This window comes from Hypanus sabinus, chromosome 4 (genome assembly GCF_030144855.1).
Source record: "Hypanus sabinus isolate sHypSab1 chromosome 4, sHypSab1.hap1, whole genome shotgun sequence".
Lineage (NCBI taxonomy): Eukaryota > Metazoa > Chordata > Chondrichthyes > Myliobatiformes > Dasyatidae > Hypanus > Hypanus sabinus.
In genome coordinates this window covers 106389557-106411964 of record NC_082709.1, presented here as the reverse complement: position 1 = coordinate 106411964, position 22408 = coordinate 106389557, and positions in this window count along the sequence as shown.

The following is a 22408-nucleotide window of genomic DNA, read 5'->3' as shown; positions in this document are numbered from 1 at the left end:
CTACAGGGAGATAGTCACCTAGAGGGAGATGGTCACCCCGACAGGGAGATGGTCACCCCTACAGGGAGTTAGTCACCCCTACAGGGAGATGGTCACCTACAGGGAGATAGTCACCTCTACAGGGATTTAGTCACCCCTACAGAGAAATGGTCACCTACAGGGAGTTGGTCACCCCTACAGGGAGATGGTCACCTACAGGGAGATGGTCACCTACAGGGAGATAGTCACCTACAGGGAGATTGACACCTGTACAGGGAGATGGTCACCTACAGGGAGATGGTCACCTACAGGGAGATGGTCACCCCTACAGGGAGATGGTCACCTACAGTGAGATGGTCACCGCTACAGGGAGATGGTCACCTACAGGGAGATAGTCACCTACAGGGAGATGGTCACTTACAGGGAGATGGTCAGCGACAGGGAGATAGTCACCTACAGGGAGATGGTCACCTACAGGGAGATGGTCACCTACAGGGAGATAGTCACCCTGACAGCGAGATAGTCAGCCCTACAGGGACATAGTCACCTACAGGGAGATAGTCACCTCTACAGGGAGATGGTCACCTCTACAGGGAGATGGTCACCTACAGGGAGATGGTCACCTACACGGAGATAGTCACCCCGACAGGGAGATAGTCAGCACTACAGGGAGATGGTCTCCTACAGGGAGATGGTCACCTACAGGGAGATGGTCTCCTACAGGGAGATAGTCGCCCCTACAGGGAGATTGTCACCTACAGGGAGATGGTCACCTACAGGGAGATGGTCACCTACAGGGAGATGGTCACCTCTACAGGGAGATGGTCACCTACAGGGAGATGGCCACCTACAGGGACATGGTCACCCCGACAGGGAGATGGTCACCTACAGGGAGATAGTCACCCCTACAGGGAGATAGTCACCTACAGGGAGATGGTCACCTACAGGGAGATAGTCACCCCTACAGGGAGATGGTCACCCCTACAGGGAGATGGTCACCTACAGGGAGATAGTCACCTACAGGGAGATGGTCACCCCGACAGGGAGATGGTCACCCGTACAGGGAGTTAGTCACCCCTACAGGGAGATGGTCACCTACAGGGAGATAGTCACCTCTACAGGGAGTTAGTCACCCCTACAGAGAAATGGTCACCTACAGGGAGTTGGTCACCCCTACAGGGAGATGGTCACCTACAGGGAGATGGTCTCCTACAGGGAGATAGTCGCCCCTACAGGGAGATAGTCACCTACAGGGAGATGGTCACCTATAGGGAGATGGTCACCTACAGGGAGATGGTCACCTCTACAGGGAGATGGTCACCTACAGGGAGATGGCCACCTACAGGGAGATGGTCACCCCGACAGGGAGATGGTCACCTACAGGGAGATAGTCACCCCTACAGGGAGATAGTCACCTACAGGGAGATGGTCACCTACAGGGAGATAGTCACCCCTACAGGGAGATGGTCACCCCTACAGGGAGATGGTCACCTACAGGGAGATAGTCACCTACAGGGAGATGGTCACCCCGACAGGGAGATGGTCACCCCTACAGGGAGTTAGTCACCCCTACAGGGAGATGGTCACCTACAGGGAGATAGTCACCTCTACAGGGAGTTAGTCACCCCTACAGAGAAATGGTCACCTACAGGGAGTTGGTCACCCCTACAGGGAGATGGTCACCTACAGGGAGATAGTCACCCATACAGGGAGATGGTCACCAACAGGGAGATAGTCACCTCTACAGGGAGATAGTCACCCCTACAGGGAGATAGTCACCTACAGGGAGATAGTCACCCCTACAGGGAGATAGTCACCTACAGGGAGATAGTCACCTACAGTGAGATGGTCACCTACAGGGAGATGGTCACCTACAGGATGGTCACCTACTGGGAGATGGTCACCTACAGGGAGATGGTCACCTACAGGGAGATAGTCACCTACAGGGAGATGGTCACCTCTACAGGGAGATAGTCACCTACAGGGAGATGGTCACCCCTACAGGGAGATGGTCACCTACAGGGAGATAGTCACCCCTACAGGGAGATGGTCACCTACAGGGAGATAGTCACCTACAGGGAGATAGTCACCTCTACAGGGAGATTGTCACCTGTACAGGGAGATGGTCACCTACAGGGAGATGGTCACCTACAGGGAGATAGTCACCTACAGGGAGATAGTCACCCCTACAGGGAGATAGTCACCCCTACAGGGAGATGGTCACCTCTACAGGGAGATGGTCACCTACAGGGAGATGGTCACCTCTACAGGGAGATAGTCACCCCTACAGGGAGATAGTCACCTACAGGGAGATAGTCACCCCTACAGGGAGATGGTCACCTACAGGGAGATGGTCACCTACAGGGAGATAGTCACCCCGACAGGGAGATGGTCACCTACAGGGAGATAGTCACCTACAGGGAGATAGTCACCCCTACAGGGAGATAGTCACCCCTACAGGGAGATGGTCACCTCTACAGGGAGATGGTCACCTACAGGGAGATGGTCACCTCTACAGGGAGATAGTCACCCCTACAGGGAGATAGTCACCTACAGGGAGATTCTCACCCCTACAGGGGGATGGTCACCTACAGGGAGATGGTCACCTCTACAGGGAGATTGTCACCTACAGGGAGATGGTCACCTACAGGGAGATAGTCACCTACAGGGAGATTGACACCTGTACAGGGAGATGGTCACCTACAGGGAGATGGTCACCTACAGGGAGATAGTCACCTACAGGGAGATAGTCACCCCTACAGGGAGATAGTCACCCCTACAGGGAGATGGTCACCTCTACAGGGAGATGGTCACCTACAGGGAGATGGTCACCTCTACAGGGAGATAGTCACCCCTACAGGGAGATAGTCACCTACAGGGAGATAGTCACCCCTACAGGGGGATGGTCACCTACAGGGAGATGGGCACCTCTACAGGGAGATTGTCACCTACAGGGAGATGGTCACCTACAGGGAGATAGTCACCTTCAGGGAGATTGACACCTGTACAGGGAGATGGTCACCTACAGGGAGATGGTCACCTACAGGGAGATAGTCACCTACAGGGAGATGGTCACCCCTACAGGGAGATGGTCACCTACAGTGAGATGGTCACCGCTACAGGGAGATGGTCACCTACAGGGAGATAGTCACCTACAGGGAGATGGTCACCTACAGGGAGATAGTCACCCTGACAGGGAGATAGTCAGCCCTACAGGGACATAGTCACCTACAGGGAGATAGTCACCTCTACAGGGAGATGGTCACCTCTACAGGGAGATGGTCACCTACAGAGAGATGGTCACCTACACGGAGATAGTCACCCCGACAGGGAGATAGTCAGCCCTACAGGGAGATGGTCTCCTACAGGGAGATGGTCACCTACAGGGAGATGGTCTCCTACAGGGAGATAGTCGCCCCTACAGGGAGATAGTCACCTACAGGGAGATGGTCACCTACAGGGAGATGGTCACCTCTACAGGGAGATGGTCACCTACAGGGAGATGGCCACCTACAGGGAGATGGTCACCCCGACAGGGAGATGGTCACCTACAGGGAGATAGTCACCCCTACAGGGAGATAGTCACCTACAGGGAGATGGTCACCTACAGGGAGATAGTCACCCCTACAGGGAGATGGTCACCCCTACAGGGAGATGGTCACCTACAGGGAGATAGTCACCTACAGGGAGATGGTCACCCCGACAGGGAGATGGTCACCCCTACAGGGAGTTAGTCACCCCTACAGGGAGATGGTCACCTACAGGGAGATAGTCACCTCTACAGGGAGTTAGTCACCCCTACAGAGAAATGGTCACCTACAGGGAGTTGGTCACCCCTACAGGGAGATGGTCACCTACAGGGAGATAGTCACCCCTACAGGGAGATAGTCACCTACAGGGAGATGGTCACCTACAGGGAGATAGTCACCCCTACAGGGAGATAGTCACCTACAGGGAGATAGTCACCCCTACAGGGGGATGGTCACCTACAGGGAGATGGGCACCTCTACAGGGAGATTGTCACCTACAGGGAGATGGTCACCTACAGGGAGATAGTCACCTACAGGGAGATTGACACCTGTACAGGGAGATGGTCACCTACAGGGAGATGGTCACCTACAGGGAGATAGTCACCTACAGGGAGATGGTCACCCCTACAGGGAGATGGTCACCTACAGTGAGATGGTCACCGCTACAGGGAGATGGTCACCTACAGGGAGATAGTCACCTACAGGGAGATGGTCACCTACAGGGAGATAGTCACCCTGACAGGGAGATAGTCAGCCCTACAGGGACATAGTCACCTACAGGGAGATAGTCACCTCTACAGGGAGATGGTCACCTCTACAGGGAGATGGTCACCTACAGGGAGATGGTCACCTACACGGAGATAGTCACCCCGACAGGGAGATAGTCAGCCCTACAGGGAGATGGTCTCCTACAGGGAGATGGTCACCTACAGGGAGATGGTCTCCTACAGGGAGATAGTCGCCCCTACAGGGAGATAGTCACCTACAGGGAGATGGTCACCTACAGGGAGATGGTCACCTACAGGGAGATGGTCACCTCTACAGGGAGATGGTCACCTACAGGGAGATGGCCACCTACAGGGAGATGGTCACCCCGACAGGGAGATGGTCACCTACAGGGAGATAGTCACCCCTACAGGGAGATAGTCACCTACAGGGAGATGGTCACCTACAGGGAGATAGTCACCCCTACAGGGAGATGGTCACCCCTACAGGGAGATGGTCACCTACAGGGAGATAGTCACCTACAGGGAGATGGTCACCCCGACAGGGAGATGGTCACCCCTACCGGGAGTTAGTCACCCCTACAGGGAGCTGGTCAGCTACAGGGAGATAGTCACCTCTACAGGGAGTTAGTCACCCCTACAGAGAAATGGTCACCTACAGGGAGTTGGTCACCCCTACAGGGAGATGGTCACCTACAGGGAGATAGTCACCTCTACAGGGAGATAGTCACCTACAGGGAGATAGTCACCCCTACAGGGAGATGGTCACCAACAGGGAGATAGTCACCTCTACAGGGAGATAGTCACCCCTACAGGGAGATAGTCACCTACAGGGAGATAGTCACCCCTACAGGGAGATAGTCACCTACAGGGAGATAGTCACCTACAGTGAGATGGTCACCTACAGGGAGATGGTCACCTACAGGATGGTCACCTACTGGGAGATGGTCACCTACAGGGAGATGGTCACCTACAGGGAGATAGTCACCTACAGGGAGATGGTCACCTCTACAGGGAGATAGTCACCTACAGGGAGATGGTCACCTACAGGGAGATAGTCACCCCTACAGGGAGATGGTCACCTACAGGGAGATAGTCACCTACAGGGAGATAGTCACCTCTACAGGGAGATTGTCACCTGTACAGGGAGATGGTCACCTACAGGGAGATGGTCACCTACAGGGAGATAGTCAACTACAGGGAGATAGTCACCCCTACAGGGAGATAGTCACCCCTACAGGGAGATGGTCACCTACAGGGAGATGGTCACCTCTACAGGGAGATTGTCACCTACAGGGAGATGGTCACCTACAGGGAGATAGTCACCTACACGGAGATTGACACCTGTACAGGGAGATGGTCACCTACAGGGAGTTGGTCACCTACAGGGAGATAGTCACCTACAGGGAGATGGTCACTCCTACAGGGAGATGGTCACCTACAGTGAGATGGTCACAGCTACAGGGAGATGGTCACCTACAGGGAGATAGTCACCTACAGGGAGATGGTCACCTACAGGGAGATGGTCACCGACAGGGAGATAGTCACCTACAGGGAGATGGTCACCTACAGGGAGATGGTCACCTACAGGGAGATAGTCACCCTGACAGGGAGATAGTCAGCCCTACAGGGACATAGTCACCTACAGGGAGATAGTCACCTCTACAGGGAGATGGTCACCTCTACAGGGAGATGATCACCTACAGGGAGATGGTCACCTACACGGAGATAGTCACCCCGACAGGGAGATAGTCAGCCCTACAGGGAGATGGTCTCCTACAGGGAGATGGTCACCTACAGGGAGATGGTCTCCTACAGGGAGATAGTCGCCCCTACATGGAGATGGTCACCTACAGGGAGATAGTCACCTACAGGGAGATAGTCACCCCTACAGGGAGATAGTCACCTACAGGGAGATGGTCACCTCTACAGGGAGATGGTCACCTGCAGGGAGATAGTCACCTACAGGGAGATAGTCACCTACAGGGAGATGGTCACCCCTACAGGGAGATGGTCACCTACAGTGAGATGGTCAGCTCTACAGGGAGATGGTCACCTACAGGGAGATGGTCACCTACAGGGAGATAGTCACCCCGACAGGGAGATAGTCACCCCTACAGGGAGTTAGTCACCCCTACAGGGAGCTGGTCAGCTACAGGGAGATAGTCACCTCTACAGGGAGTTAGTCACCCCTACAGAGAAATGGTCACCTACAGGGAGTTGGTCACCCCTACAGGGAGATGGTCACCTACAGGGAGATAGTCACCTCTACAGGGAGATAGTCACCTACAGGGAGATAGTCACCCCTACAGGGAGATGGTCACCTACAGGGAGATAGTCACCTCTACAGGGAGATAGTCACCCCTACAGGGAGATAGTCACCTACAGGGAGATAGTCACCCCTACAGGGAGATGGTCACCTACAGTGAGATGGTCACCTCTACAGGGAGATGGTCACCTACAGGGAGATAGTCACCTACAGGGAGATGGTCACCTACAGGGAGATGGTCACCGACAGGGAGATAGTCACCTACAGGGAGATGGTCACCTACAGGGAGATGGTCACCTACAGGGAGAGAGTCACCTCTACAGGGAGATGGTCACCTCTACAGGGAGATGGTCACCTACAGGGAGATGGTCACCTACAGGGAGATAGTCACCCTGACAGGGAGATAGTCAGCCCTACAGGGAGATAGTCACCTTCAGGGAGATAGTCACCTCTACAGGGAGATGGTCACCTCTACAGGGAGATGGTCACCTACAGGGAGATGGTCACCTACACGGAGATAGTCACCCCGACAGGGAGATAGTCAGCCCTACAGGGAGATAGTCACCTATGGGGAGATGGTCACCTAAAGGGAGATAGTCACCTACAGGGAGATGGTCACCCCTACAGGGACATGGTCACCTACAGGGAGATGGTCACCTACAGGGAGATGGTCTCCTACAGGGAGATGGTCACCTACAGGGAGATGGTCTCCTACAGGGAGATGGTCTCCTACAGGGAGATGGTCACCTACAGGGAGATGGTCTCCTACAGGGAGATGGTCACCTACAGGGAGATAGTCACCTACAGGGAGATGGTCACCCCTACAGGGAGATGGTCACCCACAGGGAGATGGTCACCCCGACAGGGAGATGGTCACCTATAGGGAGATGGTCACCTCTACAGGGAGATGGTCATCTACAGGGAGATAGTCACCTACAGGGAGATGGTCACCTACAGGGAGATGGTCACCCCTACAGGGAGATGGTCTCCTCTACAGGGAGATAGTCACCGACAGGGAGATAGTCACCCCGACAGGGAGATAGTCACCTACAGGGCGATGGTCAACTACAGGGAGATGGTCACCTACAGGGAGATAGTCACCCCGACAGGGAGATAGTCACCACTACAGGGAGATGGTCACCTACAGGGAGATGGTCACCTACAGGGAGATAGTCACCCCGACAGGGAGATAGTCACCCCTACAGGGAGTTAGTCACCCCTACAGGGAGCTGGTCAGCTACAGGGAGATAGTCACCTCTACAGGGAGTTAGTCACCCCTACAGAGAAATGGTCACCTACAGGGAGTTGGTCACCCCTACAGGGAGATGGTCACCTACAGGGAGATAGTCACCTCTACAGGGAGATAGTCACCTACAGGGAGATAGTCACCCCTACAGGGAGATGGTCACCTACAGGGAGATAGTCACCTCTACAGGGAGATAGTCACCCCTACAGGGAGATAGTCACCCCTACAGGGAGATAGTCACCTACAGTGAGATGGTCACCTACAGGGAGATGGTCACCTACAGGATGGTCACCTACAGGGAGATGGTCACCTACAGGGAGATGGTCACCTACAGGGATATAGTCACCTACAGGGAGATGGTCACCTCTACAGGGAGATAGTCACCTACATGGAGATGGTCACCCCTACAGGGAGATGGTCACCTACAGGGAGATAGTCACCCCTACAGGGACATGGTCACCTACAGGGAGATAGTCACCTACAGGGAGATAGTCACCTCTACAGGGAGATTGTCACCTGTACAGGGAGATGGTCACCTACAGGGAGATAGTCACCCCTACAGCGAGATGGTCACCGACAGGGAGATAGTCACCCCCACAGGGAGATGGTCACCACTACAGGGAGATAGTCACCCCTTCAGGGAGATAGTCACCCCTACAGGGAGATGGTCACCTACAGGGAGATGGTCACCTACAGGGAGATAGTCACCCCTACAGGGAGATGGTCACCCCTACAGGGAGATAGTCACCCCTATAAAAAGATGGTCACCCCTACAGGGAGATGGTCACCTACAGGGAGATAGTCACCCCTACAGGGAGATGGTCACCTACTGGGAGATAGTCACTCCTACAGGGAGATAGTAACCCCTACAAGAAGATGGTCACCTACAGGGAGATGGTCACCTACAGGGAGATAGTCACCCCTACATGGAGATGGTCACCTACAGGGAGATAGTCACCTACAGGGAGATAGTCACCCCTACAGGGAGATAGTCACCTACAGGGAGATGGTCACCTCTACAGGGAGATGGTCACCTGCAGGGAGATAGTCACCTACAGGGAGATAGTCACCTACAGGGAGATGGTCACCCCTACAGGGAGATGGTCACCTACAGTGAGATGGTCAGCTCTACAGGGAGATGGTCACCTACAGGGTGATGGTCACCTACAGGGAGATAGTCACCCCGACAGGGAGATGGTCACCTACAGGGAGATAGTCACCTACAGGGAGATAGTCACCCCTACAGGGAGATAGTCACCCCTACAGGGAGATGGTCACCTCTACAGGGAGATGGTCACCTACAGGGAGATGGTCACCTCTACAGGGAGATAGTCACCTACAGGGAGATAGTCACCACTACAGGGAGATGGTCACCTACAGGGAGATGGTCACCTCTACAGGGAGATTGTCACCTAGAGGGAGATGGTCACCTACAGGGAGATAGTCACCTACAGGGAGATTGACACCTGTACAGGGAGATGGTCACCTACAGGGAGATGGTCACCTACAGGGAGATAGTCACCTACAGGGAGATGGTCACCCCTACAGGGAGATGGTCACCTACAGTGAGATGGTCACCTCTACAGGGAGATGGTCACCTACAGGGAGATAGTCACCTACAGGGAGATGGTCACCTACAGGGAGATGGTCACCGACAGGGAGATAGTCACCTACAGGGAGATGGTCACCTACAGGGAGATAGTCACCTCTACAGGGAGATGGTCACCTCTACAGGGAGATGGTCACCTACAGGGAGATGGTCACCTACAGGGAGATAGTCACCCTGACAGGGAGATAGTCAGCCCTACAGGGAGATAGTCACCTACAGGGAGATAGTCACCTGTACAGGGAGATGGTCACCTCTACAGGGAGATTGTCACCTACAGGGAGATGGTCACCTACACGGAGATAGTCACCCCGACAGGGAGATAGTCAGCCCTACAGGGAGATAGTCACCTACGGGGAGATGGTCACCTACAGGGAGATAGTCACCTACAGGGAGATGGTCACCCCTACAGGGAGATGGTCACCTACAGGGAGATGGTCACCTACAGGGAGATGGTCTCCTACAGGGAGATGGTCACCTACAGGGAGATGGTCACCTACAGGGAGATGGTCTCCTACAGGGAGATGGTCACCTACAGGGAGATAGTCACCTACAGGGAGATGGTCACCCCTACAGGGAGATGGTCACCTATAGGGAGATGGTCACCCCGACAGGGAGATGGTCACCTACAGGGAGATGGTCACCTACAGGGAGGTAGTCACCTACCGGGAGATGGTCACCTATAGGGAGATGGTCACCTCTACAGGGAGATGGTCATCTACAGGGAGATAGTCACCTACAGGGAGATGGTCACCTACAGGGAGATGGTCACCCCTACAGGGAGATGGTCTCCTCTACAGGGAGATAGTCACCTACAGGGAGATAGTCACCCCGACAGGGAGATAGTCACCTACAGGGCGATGGTCAACTACAGGGAGATGGTCACCTACAGGGAGATAGTCACCCCGACAGGGAGATAGTCACCACTACAGGGAGATGGTCACCTACAGTGAGATGGTCACCTACAGGGAGATAGTTACCCCGACAGGGAGATAGTCACCCCTACAGGGAGATGGTCACCTACAGGGAGATGGTCACCTCTACAAGGAGATGGTCACCTACAGGGAGATGGTCACCTACAGGGTGATGGTCACCTCTACAAGGAGATGGTCACCTCTACAGGGAGATGGTCACCTACAGGGAGATGGTCACCTACAGGGAGATGGTCACCTCTACAAGGAGATAGTCACCTACAGGGAGATGGTCACCCCTACAGTTTGCTCACCCCGACAGGGAGATGGTCACCCCGACAGGGAGATAGTCACCCCGACAGGGAGATGGTCATCCCTACTGGGAGATGGTCACCTCTGCAAGGAGATGGTCACCTACAGGGAGATAGTCACCTACAGGGAGATGGTCACCTCTACAGGGAGATGGTCACCCCTAAAGGGAGATAGTCACCTACAGGGAGATGGTCACCTCTACAAGGAGATGGTCACCTACAGGGAGATAGTCACCTACAAGAAGATGGTCACCCCGACAGGGAGATAGTCACCCTACAGGGAGATGGTCACCTACAGGGAGATAGTCACCTACAGGGAGATAGTCACCCCTACAGGGAGATAGTCACCCCTACAAGGAGATGGTCACCCCGACAGGGAGATAGTCACCCCTACAGGGAGATAGTCACCCCTACAGGGAGATGGTCACCTACAGGGAGATAGTCACCTACAGTGAGATGGTTACCTACCGGGAGATAGTCACCTACAGGGAGATGGACACCTACAGGGAGATGGTCACCTACAGGGAGATAGTCACCTACAGGGAGATGGTCACCCCTTCATTGAGATGGTCACCTACAGGGAGATGGTCACCTACAGGGAGATAGTCACCCCTACAGGGAGATAGTCACCCCTACAGGGAGATGCTCACCTACAGGGAGATGGTCACCTCTACAGGGAGATGGTCACCTACAGGGAGATGGTCACCTACAGGGAGATGGTCACCTACAGGGAGATAGTCACCTACATGGCGATGGTCACCTACAGGGAGATGGTCACCTCTACAGGGAGATGGTCACCTACAGGGAGATGGTCTCCTACAGGGAGATAGTCGCCCCTACAGGGAGAGAGTCACCCCTACAGGGAGATGGTCACCTACAGGGAGATGGTCACCTCTACAGGGAGATGGTCACCTACAGGGAGATGGTCACCTACAGGGAGATGGTCACCCCTACAGGGAGATGGTCTCCTCTACAGGGAGATAGTCACCTACAGGGAGATAGTCACCCCGACAGGGAGATAGTCACCTACAGGGTGATGGTCAACTACAGGGAGATGGTTACCTACAGGGAGATAGTCACCCCGACAGGGAGATAGTCACCCCTACAGGGAGATGGTCACCTACAGGGAGATGGTCACCTACAGGGAGATAGTCACCCCGACAGCAAGATGGTCACCTACAGGGAGTTAGTCACCCCTACAGGGAGATGGTCACCACTACAGGGAGATAGTCACCCCTACAGGGAGATGGTCACCTACAGGGAGATGGTCACCTCTACAAGGAGATGGTCACCTACAGGGAGATGGTCACCTACAGGGTGATGGTCACCTCTACAAGGAGATGGTCACCTCTACAGGGAGATGGTCACCTACAGGGAGATGGTCACCTACAGGGAGATGGTCACCTCTACAAGGAGTTAGTCACCTACAGGGAGATGGTCACCCCTACAGGATGCTCACCCTGACAGGGAGATGGTCACCCCGACCGGGAGATAGTCACCCCGACAGGGAGATGGTCACCCCTACTGGGAGATGGTCACCTCTACAAGGAGATGGTCACCTACAGGGAGATAGTCACCTACAGGGAGATGGTCACCACTACAGGGAGATGGTCACCCCTAAAGGGATATAGTCACCTACAGGGAGATGGTCACCTCTACAAGGAGATGGTCACCTACAGGGAGATAGTCACCTACAAGAAGATGGTCACCCCGAAAGGGAGATAGTCACCCCTACAGGGAGATGGTCACCTACAGGGAGATAGTCACCTACAGGGAGATGGTCTCCTACAGGGAGATAGTCGCCCCTACAGGGAGAGAGTCACCCCTACAGGGAGATGGTCACCTACAGGGAGATGGTCACCTCTACAGGGAGATGGTCACCTACAGGGAGATGGTCACCTACAGGGAGATGGTCACCCCTACAGGGAGATGGTCTCCTCTACAGGGAGATGGTCACCTACAGGGAGATGGTCACCTACAGGGAGATGGTCACCTCTACAAGGAGATAGTCACCTACAGGGAGATGGTCACCCCTACAGGATGCTCACCCTGACAGGGAGATGGTCACCCCGACCGGGAGATAGTCACCCCGACAGGGAGATGGTCACCCCTACTGGGAGATGGTCACCTCTACAAGGAGATGGTCACCTACAGGGAGATAGTCACCTACAGGGAGATGGTCACCTCTACAGGGAGATGGTCACCCCTAAAGGGATATAGTCACCTACAGGGAGATGGTCACCTCTACAAGGAGATGGTCACCTACAGGGAGATAGTCACCTACAAGAAGATGGTCACCCCGAAAGGGAGATAGTCACCCCTACAGGGAGATGGTCACCTACAGGGAGATGGTCACCTACAGGGAGATGGTCTCCTACAGGGAGATGGTCACCTACAGGGAGATGGTCTCCTACAGGGAGATGGTCACCTACAGGGAGATGGTCTCCTACAGGGAGATGGTCATCTACAGGGAGATAGTCACCTACAGGGAGATGGTCACCCCGACAGGGAGATGGTCACCTACAGGGAGATGTTCACCCCGACAGGAAGATGGTCACCTACAGGGAGATGGTCACCTACATTGAGATAGTCACCTACAGGGAGATGGTCACCTACAGGGAGATGGTCATCTACAGGGAGATAGTCACCTACAGGGAGATAGTCACCCCGACAGGGAGATAGTCACCTACAGGGTGATGGTCAACTACAGGGAGATGGTTACCTACAGGGAGATAGTCACCCCGACAGGGAGATGGTCACCTACAGGGAGATGGTCACCTACAGGGAGATAGTCACCTACATGGCGATGGTCACCTACAGGGAGATGGTCACCTCTACAGGGAGATGGTCACCTACAGGGAGATGGTCTCCTACAGGGAGATAGTCGCCCCTACAGGGAGAGAGTCACCCCTACAGGGAGATGGTCACCTACAGGGAGATGGTCACCTCTACAGGGAGATGGTCACCTACAGGGAGATGGTCACCTACAGGGAGATGGTCACCCCTACAGGGAGATGGTCTCCTCTAAAGGGAGATAGTCACCTACAGGGAGATAGTCACCCCGACAGGGAGATAGTCACCTACAGGGTGATGGTCAACTACAGGGAGATGGTTACCTACAGGGAGATAGTCACCCCGACAGGGAGATAGTCACCACTACAGGGAGATGGTCACCTACAGGGAGATGGTCACCTACAGGGAGATAGTCACCCCGACAGCAAGATGGTCACCTACAGGGAGTTAGTCACCCCTACAGGGAGATGGTCACCTGCAGGGTGATGGTCACCTCTACAAGGAGATGGTCACCTCTACAGGGAGATGGTCACCTACAGGGAGATGGTCACCCCTACAGGATGCTCACCCTGACAGGGAGATGGTCACCCCGACCGGGAGATAGTCACCCCGACAGGGAGATGGTCACCCCTACTGGGAGATGGTCACCTCTACAAGGAGATGGTCACCTACAGGGAGATAGTCACCTACAGGGAGATGGTCACCTCTACAGGGAGATGGTCACCCCTAAAGGGATATAGTCACCTACAGGGAGATGGTCACCTCTACAAGGAGATGGTCACCTACAGGGAGATAGTCACCTACAAGAAGATGGTCACCCCGAAAGGGAGATAGTCACCCCTACAGGGAGATGGTCACCTACAGGGAGATAGTCACCTACAGGGAGATAGTCACCCCTACAGGGAGATAGTCACCCCTACAAGGAGATTGTCACCCCGACAGGGAGATAGTCACCCCTACAATGAGATAGTCACCCCTACAGGGAGATGGTCACCTACAAGGAGATAGTCACCTACAGTGAGATGGTTACCTACCGGGAGATAGTCACCTACAGGGAGATGGACACCTACAGGGAGATGGTCACCTACAGGGAGATAGTCACCTACAGGGAGATGGTCACCCCTTCATTGAGATGGTCACCTACAGGGAGATGGTCACCTACAGGGAGATAGTCACCCCTACAGGGAGATAGTCACCCCTACAGGGAGATGCTCACCTACAGGGAGATGGTCACCTCTACAGGGAGATGGTCACCTACAGGGAGATGGTCACCTACAGGGAGATAGTCACCCCTACAGGGAGATAGTCACCTACAGGGAGATAGTCACCCCTACAGGGAGATGGTCACCTACAGGGAGATGCTCACCTACAGGGAGATGGTCACCTACAGGGAGATAGTCACCTACAGGGAGATGGTCACCTCTACAGGGAGATGGTCACCTACAGGGAGATGGTCACCTACAGGGAGATAGTCACCTACAGGGAGATGGTCACCCCTACAGGGAGATGGTCACCTACAGGGAGATGGTCACCTACAGGGAGATAGTCACCTACAGGGAGATGGTCACCTACAGGGAGATAGTCACCTACAGGGAGATGGTCACCTCTACAGGGAGATGGTCACCTACAGGGAGATAGTCACACCTACAGGGAGATAGTCACCCCTACAAGGAGATGGTCACCCCGACAGGGAGATAGTCACCCCTACAGGGAGATAGTCACCCCTACAGGGAGATGGTCACCTACAGGGAGATAGTCTCCTACAGTGAGATGGTTACCTACCGGGAGATAGTCACCTACAGGGAGATGGACACCTACAGGGAGATGGTCACCTGCAGGGAGATAGTCACCTACAGGGAGATGGTCACCCCTTCATTGAGATGGTCACCTACAGGGAGATGGTCACCTACAGGGAGATAGTCACCCCTACAGGGAGATAGTCACCCCTACAGGGAGATGCTCACCTACAGGGAGATGGTCACCTCTACAGGGAGATGGTCACCTACAGGGAGATGGTCACCTACAGGGAGATAGTCACCCCTACAGGGAGATAGTCACCTACAGGGAGATAGTCACCTACAGGGAGATGGTCACCCCTACAGGGAGATGGTCACCTACAGGGAGATGGTCACCTCTACAGGGAGATGGTCACCTACAGGGAGATGGTCACCTACAGGGAGATAATCACCTACAGGGAGATGGTCACCTACAGGGAGATAGTCACCTACAGGGAGATGGTCACCTCTACAGGGAGATGGTCACCTACAGGGAGATGGTCACCTACAGGGAGATAGTCACCTTCAGGGAGATGGTCACCCCTACAGGGAGATGGTCACCTACAGGGAGATGGTCAACTCTACAGGGAGATGGTCAGCTACAGGGAGATGGTCACCTACAGGGAGATGGTCACCTCTACAGGGAGATGATCACCCCGACAGGGAGATGGTCACCTACAGGGAGATGGTCACCTACAGGGAGATAGTCACCAACATGGCGATGGTCACCTACAGGGAGATGGTCACCTCTACAGGGAGATGGTCACCTACAGGGAGATGGTCTCCTACAGGGAGATAGTCGCCCCTACAGGGAGATAGTCACCCCTACAGGGAGATGGTCACCTACAGGGAGATGGTCACCTCTACAGGGAGATGGTCACCTACAGGGAGATGGTCACCTACAGGGAGATGGTCACCCCTACAGGGAGATGGTCTCCTCTACAGGGAGATAGTCACCTACAGGGAGATAGTCACCCCGACAGGGAGATAGTCACCTACAGGGCGATGGTCAACTACAGGGAGATGGTCACCTACAGGGAGATAGTCACCCCGACAGGGAGATAGTCACCACTACAGGGAGATGGTCACCTACAGGGAGATGGTCACCTACAGGGAGATAGTCACCCCGACAGGGAGATAGTCACCCCTACAGGGAGATGGTCACCTACAGGGAGATGGTCACCTCTACAAGGAGATGGTCCCCTACAGGGAGATGGTCACCTACAGGGTGATGGTCACCTCTACAAGGAGATGGTCACCTCTACAGGGAGATGGTCACCTACAGGGAGATGGTCACCTACAGGGAGATGGTCACCTCTACAAGGAGATAGTCAGCTACAGGGAGATGGTCACCCCTACAGGATGCTCACCCCGACAGGGAGATGGTCCCCCCGACAGGGAGATAGTCACCCCGACAGGGAGATGGTCACCCCTACTGGGAGATGGTCACATCTACAAGGAGATGGTCACCTACAGGGAGATAGTCACCTACAGGGAGATGGTCACCTCTACAGGGAGATGGTCACCCCTAAAGGGAGATAGTCACCTACAGGGAGATGGTCACCTCTACAAGGAGATGGTCACCTACAGGGAGATAGTCACCTACAAGAAGATGGTCACCCCGACAGGGAGATAGTCACCCCTACAGGGAGATGGTCACCTACAGGGAGATAGTCACCTACAGGGAGATAGTCACCCCTACAGGGAGATAGTCACCCCTACAAGGAGATGGTCACACCGACAGGGAGATAGTCACCCCTACAGGGAGATAGTCAACCCTACAGGGAGATGGTCACCTACCGGGAGATAGTCACCTACAGTGAGATGGTTACCTACCGGGAGATAGTCACCTACAGGGAGATGGACACCTACAGGGAGATGGTCACCTACAGGGAGATAGTCACCTACAGGGAGATGGTCACCCCTTCATTGAGATGGTCACCTACAGGGAGATGGTCACCTACAGGGAGATAGTCACCCCTACAGGGAGATAGTCACCCCTACAGGGAGATGCTCACCTAGAGGGAGATGGTCACCTCTACAGGGAGATGGTCACCTACAGGGAGATGGTCACCTACAGGGAGATGGTCACCTACAGGGAGATAGTCACCCCTACAGGGAGATAGTCACCTACAGGGAGATAGTCACCCCTACAGGGAGATGGTCACCTACAGGGAGATGGTCACCTACAGGGAGATAGTCACCTACAGGGAGATGGTCACCTCTACAGGGAGATTGTCACCTACAGGGAGATGGTCACCTACAGGGAGATAGTCACCTACAGGGAGATGGTCACCCCTACAGGGAGATGGTCACCTACAGGGAGATGGTCACCTCTACAGGGAGATGGTCACCTAAAGGGAGATGGTCACCTACAGGAGATAGTCACCTACAGGGAGATGGTCACCTCTACAGGGAGATGGTCACCTACAGGGAGATGGTCACCTACAGGGAGATAGTCACCTACAGGGAGATGGTTACCCCTACAGGGAGATGGTCACCTACAGGAAGATGGTCACCTCTACAGGGAGATGGTCAGCTACAGGGAGATGGTCACCTACAGGGAGATGGTCACCTCTACAGGGAGATGGTCACCCCGACAGGGAGATGGTCACCTGTACAGGGAGATGGTCACCTACAGGGAGATTGTCACCTACAGGGAGATAGTCACCTACATGGCGATGGTCACCTACAGGGAGATGGTCACCTCTACAGGGAGATGGTCACCTACAGGGAGATGGTCTCCTACAGGGAGATAGTCGCCCCTACAGGGAGATAGTCACCCCTACAGGGAGATAGTCACCCCTACAGGGAGATGGTCACCTACAGGGAGATGGTCACCTCTACAGGGAGATGGTCACCTACAGGGAGATGGTCACCTACAGGGAGATGGTCACCCCGACAGGGAGATGGTCACCTACAGGGAGATGGTCACCTCTACAGGGAGATGGTCACCTACAGGGAGATGGTCACCTACAGGGAGATGGTCACCTACAGGGAGATAGTCACCCCTACAGGGAGATAGTCACCTACAGGGAGATAGTCACCTACAGGGAGATGGTCACCCCTACAGGGAGATGGTCACCTACAGGGAGATGGTCACCTCTACAGGGAGAAGGTCACCTACAGGGAGATGGTCACCTACAGGGAGATAATCACCTACAGGGAGATGGTCACCTACAGGGAGATAGTCACCTACAGGGAGATGGTCACCTCTACAGGGAGATGGTCACCTACAGGGAGATGGTCACCTACAGGGAGATAGTCACCTACAGGGAGATGGTCACCCCTACAGGGAGATGGTCACCTACAGGGAGATGGTCAACTCTACAGGGAGATGGTCAGCTACAGGGAGATGGTCACCTACAGGGAGATGGTCACCTCTACAGGGAGATGATCACCCCGACAGGGAGATGGTCACCTACAGGGAGATGGTCACCTACAGGGAGATAGTCACCAACATGGCGATGGTCACCTACAGGGAGATGGTCACCTACAGGGAGATGGTCTCCTACAGGGAGATAGTCGCCCCTACAGGGAGATAGTCACCCCTACAGGGAGATGGTCACCTACAGGGAGATGGTCACCTCTACAGGGAGATGGTCACCTCTACAGGGAGATGGTCACCTACAGGGAGATGGTCACCTACAGGGAGATGGTCAACCCTACAGGGAGATGGTCTCCTCTACAGGGAGATGGTCAGCTACAGGGAGATGGTCACCTACAGGGAGATGGTCACCTCTACAGGGAGATGATCACCCCGACAGGGAGATGGTCACCTACAGGGAGATGGTCACCTACACGGAGATAGTCACCAACATGGCGATGGTCACCTACAGGGAGATGGTCACCTCTACAGGGAGATGGTCACCTACAGGGAGATGGTCTCCTACAGGGAGATAGTCGCCCCTACAGGGAGATGGTCACCTACAGGGAGATGGTCACCTACAGGGAGATGGTCACCTCTACAAGGAGATAGTCACCTTCAGGGAGATGGTCACCCCTACAGGGAGATGGTCACCTACAGGGAGATGGTCAACTCTACAGGGAGATGGTCAGCTACAGGGAGATGGTCACCTACAGGGAGATGGTCACCTACAGGGAGATGGTCACCCCTACAGGGAGATGGTCTCCTCTAAAGGGAGATAGTCACCTACAGGGAGATAGTCACCCCGACAGGGAGATAGTCACCTACAGGGTGATGGTCAACTACAGGGAGATGGTTACCTACAGGGAGATAGTCACCCCGACAGGGAGATAGTCACCACTACAGGGAGATGGTCACCTACAGGGAGATGGTCACCTACAGGGAGATAGTCACCCCGACAGCAAGATGGTCACCTACAGGGAGTTAGTCACCCCTACAGGGAGATGGTCACCTGCAGGGTGATGGTCACCTCTACAAGGAGATGGTCACCTCTACAGGGAGATGGTCACCTACAGGGAGATGGTCACCCCTACAGGATGCTCACCCTGACAGGGAGATGGTCACCCCGACCGGGAGATAGTCACCCCGACAGGGAGATGGTCACCCCTACTGGGAGATGGTCACCTCTACAAGGAGATGGTCACCTACAGGGAGATAGTCACCTACAGGGAGATGGTCACCTCTACAGGGAGATGGTCACCCCTAAAGGGATATAGTCACCTACAGGGAGATGGTCACCTCTACAAGGAGATGGTCACCTACAGGGAGATAGTCACCTACAAGAAGATGGTCACCCCGAAAGGGAGATAGTCACCCCTACAGGGAGATGGTCACCTACAGGGAGATAGTCACCTACAGGGAGATAGTCACCCCTACAGGGAGATAGTCACCCCTACAAGGAGATTGTCACCCCGACAGGGAGATAGTCACCCCTACAATGAGATAGTCACCCCTACAGGGAGATGGTCACCTACAAGGAGATAGTCACCTACAGTGAGATGGTTACCTACCGGGAGATAGTCACCTACAGGGAGATGGACACCTACAGGGAGATGGTCACCTACAGGGAGATAGTCACCTACAGGGAGATGGTCACCCCTTCATTGAGATGGTCACCTACAGGGAGATGGTCACCTACAGGGAGATAGTCACCCCTACAGGGAGATAGTCACCCCTACAGGGAGATGCTCACCTACAGGGAGATGGTCACCTCTACAGGGAGATGGTCACCTACAGGGAGATGGTCACCTACAGGGAGATAGTCACCCCTACAGGGAGATAGTCACCTACAGGGAGATAGTCACCCCTACAGGGAGATGGTCACCTACAGGGAGATGCTCACCTACAGGGAGATGGTCACCTACAGGGAGATAGTCACCTACAGGGAGATGGTCACCTCTACAGGGAGATGGTCACCTACAGGGAGATGGTCACCTACAGGGAGATAGTCACCTACAGGGAGATGGTCACCCCTACAGGGAGATGGTCACCTACAGGGAGATGGTCACCTCTACAGGGAGATGGTCACCTACAGGGAGATGGTCACCTACAGGGAGATAGTCACCTACAGGGAGATGGTCACCTACAGGGAGATAGTCACCTACAGGGAGATGGTCACCTCTACAGGGAGATGGTCACCTACAGGGAGATAGTCACACCTACAGGGAGATAGTCACCCCTACAAGGAGATGGTCACCCCGACAGGGAGATAGTCACCCCTACAGGGAGATAGTCACCCCTACAGGGAGATGGTCACCTACAGGGAGATAGTCTCCTACAGTGAGATGGTTACCTACCGGGAGATAGTCACCTACAGGGAGATGGACACCTACAGGGAGATGGTCACCTGCAGGGAGATAGTCACCTACAGGGAGATGGTCACCCCTTCATTGAGATGGTCACCTACAGGGAGATGGTCACCTACAGGGAGATAGTCACCCCTACAGGGAGATAGTCACCCCTACAGGGAGATGCTCACCTACAGGGAGATGGTCACCTCTACAGGGAGATGGTCACCTACACGGAGATGGTCACCTACAGGGAGATGGTCACCTACAGGGAGATAGTCACCCCTACAGGGAGATAGTCACCTACAGGGAGATAGTCACCTACAGGGAGATGGTCACCCCTACAGGGAGATGGTCACCTACAGGGAGATGGTCACCTCTACAGGGAGATGGTCACCTACAGGGAGATGGTCACCTACAGGGAGATAATCACCTACAGGGAGATGGTCACCTACAGGGAGATAGTCACCTACAGGGAGATGGTCACCTCTACAGGGAGATGGTCACCTACAGGGAGATGGTCACCTACAGGGAGATAGTCACCTTCAGGGAGATGGTCACCCCTACAGGGAGATGGTCACCTACAGGGAGATGGTCAACTCTACAGGGAGATGGTCAGCTACAGGGAGATGGTCACCTACAGGGAGATGGTCACCTACAGGGAGATGGTCACCCCTACAGGGAGATGGTCTCCTCTAAAGGGAGATAGTCACCTACAGGGAGATAGTCACCCCGACAGGGAGATAGTCACCTACAGGGTGATGGTCAACTACAGGGAGATGGTTACCTACAGGGAGATAGTCACCCCGACAGGGAGATAGTCACCACTACAGGGAGATGGTCACCTACAGGGAGATGGTCACCTACAGGGAGATAGTCACCCCGACAGCAAGATGGTCACCTACAGGGAGTTAGTCACCCCTACAGGGAGATGGTCACCTGCAGGGTGATGGTCACCTCTACAAGGAGATGGTCACCTCTACAGGGAGATGGTCACCTACAGGGAGATGGTCACCCCTACAGGATGCTCACCCTGACAGGGAGATGGTCACCCCGACCGGGAGATAGTCACCCCGACAGGGAGATGGTCACCCCTACAGGGAGATGGTCACCTCTACAGGGAGATGGTCACCTACAGGGAGATGGTCACCTACAGGGAGATAGTCACCTTCAGGGAGATGGTCACCCCTACAGGGAGATGGTCACCTACAGGGAGATGGTCAACTCTACAGGGAGATGGTCAGCTACAGGGAGATGGTCACCTACAGGGAGATGGTCACCTACAGGGAGATGGTCACCCCTACAGGGAGATGGTCTCCTCTAAAGGGAGATAGTCACCTACAGGGAGATAGTCACCCCGACAGGGAGATAGTCACCTACAGGGTGATGGTCAACTACAGGGAGATGGTTACCTACAGGGAGATAGTCACCCCGACAGGGAGATAGTCACCACTACAGGGAGATGGTCACCTACAGGGAGATGGTCACCTACAGGGAGATAGTCACCCCGACAGCAAGATGGTCACCTACAGGGAGTTAGTCACCCCT